General features: G+C 56.6%; 1 protein-coding gene and 1 long non-coding RNA gene across 2 annotated transcripts in view; one reads left to right on the top strand and one right to left on the bottom strand.

The window, feature by feature from the left end:
* The window catches only part of LOC102501553 (uncharacterized), an 11,523-nt gene extending 6,545 nt beyond the window's left edge, over window positions 1–4,978 (top strand). Inside the window, exons 2-4 of the long non-coding RNA XR_003550228.1 lie at window positions 191–285; window positions 2,360–2,634; window positions 4,135–4,978. This is a non-coding gene — a long non-coding RNA (uncharacterized LOC102501553). The remainder of the gene's footprint in view (window positions 1–190; window positions 286–2,359; window positions 2,635–4,134) is intronic.
* The window catches only part of ANP32A (acidic nuclear phosphoprotein 32 family member A), a 44,879-nt gene that overhangs the window by 24,122 nt on the left and 15,732 nt on the right, over window positions 1–5,025 (bottom strand). The gene's annotated exons all lie outside the window — the stretch shown is intronic.

Raw genomic sequence — 5,025 nt, 5'->3', positions numbered from 1 at the left:
CAATCCCTTCTCCTCCATTCTCCTCTCGGATCTTGGGCACACACGCATACGTGCCAGACGTGAGTTTAAGCCACTGGCTCTGGGACTCAAACCACTGTTGACGACATGGGAGTTCAACGATGTAGCCGTTAAGTCCAACTGCAGGACTTTTCATCTTTATGTGGACAACACAGTTTACTCTTTCTTCCAGAGTCGAGGAAGACTTTCTGGAGAAGGGGCCCTCTCAGGAGCTGTTTGAATGAGGGAGGGCCGCCGTCAGCACCACTGCTACAGAGCGGGCAACAGGTGAGCCAGGCAGAACCCCACCAGAGCAGCCTTGGGGGAGGTGCTCCAGTTGGCTGCCGGCTCTCCAGCCCTGGCCGGACCAAAACCAGGGGCTCTGTCCTTTGCTGGGGCTTCATCTCCTCCTCCCACCTGTTCCAGGTGAGGCAGCCCTTCGGGCCTGGCCCTCCCATGCACACAGCAGCTTCAGGATGGTGGTGGCATCTAACCGTCAGGGTCTGTACCACACACCCCGGCCAACTTGGTTTGCTTTAGTCCTGACAAGCCTGTGAAGCAGGTGTTGCTATTTCCATTTTATACACTCAATATTGCAACCGAACTCAAAGCGGTGGCCTGCCAACAGCCTTGGCCCACCAGGCCGCTCTGACCGCTTGGCCTGGGCCACCCTCCTCACCAAGGCCCAGCGGACTCAGTGCCCTGCAGACTGAGGATGGCCAAGTCAGCTCTTGACCCATAACCCACCCAGCAGGAGCAGCCACAGCCTCACGGGGCATGGGAAATGGGAAAATACGGGTTGCCGAGCAGATGTTGGCACGTTTTCGGAGTGGCTGTGGCGGTCTTAGGAGGGGCAGGCCAAGGAGCGGATCCCTGAACCCCAGCAGGCTGAAGGCTGCTTGCTCCCCTCTTCCCTAGTTCCTGTGTCCCTGGCTCCATTTCCTTCTTTACATCCATGGCGCTTCCTCCTTCCTACCTGCTGTGAAGTTCTGCAGCCTCCCTCGCTGTGGTGGTCCCCAGCTGGGCCTCAGACTCTCCTTTAGAGCTTTCCCGGAATCTGATTCAGGGGTTGAGGCAGAGCCTGAGAATTTCTCAAATGCTCCCCTGGTGGTTCTGATCCGCAGCTGGGGACGAACTCTGCCTTACTAACCTCACACCTTTCCTCGAGTCTTTCTGTCACATTCTGCCACCCCAACTGGGCCCCAGAACACAGGTAATTACCACCCTCTGAAGCAGCTCTCGTTCCACCCCCACCCAGCCCAGGACGCAGAAGCTGGCCTGGGTACCTTGAACCTACAGCACGGGGGCCAGCAGCAGGTGCAGTGGTTAAGACACTGGCTGCCACGCGGCTGGTCATGGTCTGAATCCCGGACCTGGCGACTTGAAACTCACGCCAGGCGTGTGTGTGTGCATATCCAAAATCTCAAGAGGATAATGGAGAAGGGATTGCAGCGTGTCCATTCCCCATTGGGGGTGATTTCTCACTTCCTCTCTCTCTCTCTGTCTCTGTCTCTTTGGCAAGCACACATACCATACAACCAAAAACACTATTAAAAAAAACCCAAACAAACAAAAACACTGCACCACGGTTCTTGAAGAATCCGGAAGTAAACGGCAAATGTAGGCCACTGCTCTGATAATTGCTTAAGGGGCCCTGCCTCAACTTACTACTACAGGTCCCACTGCTATCTCACCACCCCCACACGTGCACACGCGTGCGCACACACTCTTACAGGCGGCGGCAGGGCAGCACAACTTTGCTGAAGACACACAGGAACATCGGCAGGCCTCTCTCCCATGACTCACTCCCACCCCGCTCTCCCGGACCGCAGCACAGCCTGCCTCTTACTGGTTCCTAGCCTAAAAATAAACAGGAGAAAGCGAGAAAGGCAGCTAGCCACCAGCTCGTCTACAGCTGACAAGGCTCTCACCGTAGCTGTGTCTTCGCTCCAGGGTCTCCACCCCTGGACACTTGCAGGAGGGACCCAGGGCCTGGCCTCTGTGGGAACCTCGGCTGCCGGGAGGGGCCGTGGGGGATCCGTGCACACAGACAGCCCAGTGGAGCAGCACCAGGCTGACAGCAGCAGCCACCCCTCGGCGCACTGGGCATCTCGGGCAGGCCAGCTATCCCGGCCCCGTCCCTACTCAGCACTCTGGACTGGGATGGTCTTAGCAGAGCAGCGGTGTCTGTTCATAAGGGCGTTTCTGTACAGCACGGGCTTTCACAACCAAACAGGACAATTACTCAGACCAGCGGCCTAGACGGGCCACGAGACGATCTACTGGGGAGGAGGAAAAATATTAGGGCTTCCAGTGTTTCTCAGCTTGTCCTTTTTTATTCGTCTATGTTGTTGTGTTCCAGGATGTACATACTTATACGAGCTGTATGTGAATAAAGGATGCAAAAACCAGAAAAAGGCGAGGCACGCTAGCTGAGAGTGTGTGTGCACCCACCCAGAGGTGTCGCCATCAGGGACTCACCCCAGCCCTGGGGAAACGAAGCTACAGGCTTGTCTCCGTGGCTTCATGTGAAGCGTGGCTCACTCACCATTCAGGGGGTGGTGGAAGTACCTGGCTCCTCCTGCTCCTGGGGTGCTTACTGGGAGCCCAGTGCAGTGCCGAGCTCTGCAGCTGCAGGTGAGCGACACCAGGTCCCTGAGCAAGCAGCATGCAGGCAGCAACCATGCTGGGAGGGGTGCTAACTGAATGCCCCCTTTTGGGATCATGCAATGACAAGCTGATGCACCTGGATGGCCTGATCCCACAAGACTAGACCTAGACTGGGGCGAGGGTGACGGAGCCAGCAAAGACGATTAGATGCTCACTGGATGGTGGCCGTCATGGTGTGGATGAGAAGGCAGCCAATGAGGTCAGAGCAGAGATGGGAGGATGAGGGAAGACGGTGGTCCAGAGGAGGCAGTGGCCAGACCAGGCGGACGCTGTGGATCCCATTGAGAATTCTGGACTTTACCCTACGAGCCATGGTGGCTCGGTCTAGGGTGACACAGTGCACCTGTGATTTGGTTAAGATCATTGGGGCTGAAGTTTGACGCATGGGTTTGCGAGAACCAGACTGTGCCACAGGGAGGTCAGTGGCCAGCTACAGAGGGTGAGATTTAAATGACAGACCGTATGACGGATGGAAGGGGTCACGTGTGTGAAGGGGGACAGAGGTCACGGTTCCTTTTGACTCAGTGCAGGGCGCTACCGGAACACCCAGGTGGAGAGTTAGGTGGGTCCTGAGCTCAGCCAAGAGGCAAATGTCACATCCCAGACTGCGCCCAGTCCCGCGGTTGTCAACAAGGGGACTGCAGGGTGGAGTACACGGCAGGAGGGCTCCGGTCCCGGCTTGACAGAGCCCGGCACTGTCTCTCTGTACCCACGACAGAGCACACGTGCACACATGGGAGAGGGCGTGGGAGCCCTGCCACGAGCCCTGTGGGCTCAGTATTTCACAGCTTCAGAGAAGGGGGAAAGGATTTCACCAGGTCAAGGGAGCCACCCAGGAGATGGTCAAGGCTGTCAGGGCTCTGAGCAGTCCAGGAGGCAGTCAGCGAAGGGGTGTGGGCCATGGCGTGGGACAGAGTTCCGGCCAGTTCAGCAGCCTGAATGAAGAGACGTGGTGGGCAGCAGTCACCATGGAATGGTCCAGTTGAGGGGAGTCTTTGCCTCAAGATGGGAAACACACTCCACATTGAGAAGAACCCAGACAAGAGTAGCCAGGTACCCAGGAAGAAGAGGACTGTGGGGCAGGAGTGGTCAGACCCCCAGATGCCGAGGCCACAGGATGGCGAGGTGTGAGGGGTGCATGTGGGGCCCAGAGGGTCCCATCTGCTCCATGAAGACATCCGTCCAGGCCCAGGCCTGCGGGTGGTCTAGAGAGTGGAGGGCTGAAACAGCTCCTGCAGCGACACCGCCCTCTACAGAAACTCCCTAGAATCTGAGGCTGGGGTCACTTCATGTTTAGATGCTGTTATCTGTCCCCAAATCTAGAAACATTGTGTTTCCTATTGAGCTGCTTGTGGGGAAAGGCAAGTTTCAATTTCTAGCTTCTAACCTGCTTTGCTAATTGAAACAAATTACTTTTTTAATATAACATGTCTGTTGGTAATGTAATTTTTGTTTTGTTTTTTTTAGTGAGTGCTGGCTAGGGTGCTCTAGCAGAACGGACCATCACACACCAACAGCTAACATTTACTGCACACTTGCTGTGTCCAGATGGGGTGCACTGTCACACCGGGCCCTAGGTGAAGACTGCCCAGGTGTCATGGCTGGAAGTCGGGGACAGAACGCGTACCCGGGCAGGGAGGGGGCACCAGTCCGCGCGTGCCACAGTCGTCCCTGACTGGGTGCTGGCCCTGGAGCACACTAAAAGTGGAAGGAGAAAGCACAGAGGAGGGGATTCAGAGGGCATCGTGCGGAACAGGACTCAGGATGACTCTCACTGTGGCGGGGGTGGGAAAGACAGGACGCGCGGAGAATGGCTTCGGCACATGGGACCCAGGGACGGGCCCGTGCAAGACGGAGTCACTACTGACCCTCAGTGGAGAGACGGCGGAGCTGCAGAGGGCACTCTCCCCTCCCATTCCCCCAAACCACAAAATAAATTTAGGAACCTCAAGGCCTTCGATGTTTTTCAAATATTAACAAGTTAATGAAATCAACATATGGGTCAAGGCCAGCAAGTTTTCTTCTCAATGAATCAAAAGACGTTTGACACATAGCAGGGGAATGTGCTGTCATGCGGACATGTCATGGGAGTGCCTGTGGACAGCAGTCCAAAACACACTTGTTACTGTTGGGACCAGAGAGTCCAAGCCTTCCCCAGGCCCCGGGCCCCGTCCCCCAGACAAGAACATGCCTCTCACAAAGGATCATCCCTCTCCAAGAGAGGAGGAAACAGAAGAAGCTGTGCCCAGTGCAGAGTCCCACGGCTACTTCATGGGTGAGACAGCCAGGACGCCGGTGCGGCACTGGGGCCTGCCGCCGCGCAGCATCGGCCCTGTGTGCTCGCCGGCCCTTGCCTCG

Source organism: Tupaia chinensis, unplaced genomic scaffold (assembly GCF_000334495.1).
Source record: "Tupaia chinensis unplaced genomic scaffold, TupChi_1.0 Scaffold000377_2, whole genome shotgun sequence".
In the NCBI taxonomy this organism is placed as follows: domain Eukaryota; kingdom Metazoa; phylum Chordata; class Mammalia; order Scandentia; family Tupaiidae; genus Tupaia; species Tupaia belangeri.
This window is presented reverse-complemented; position numbering and strand designations above follow the sequence as displayed.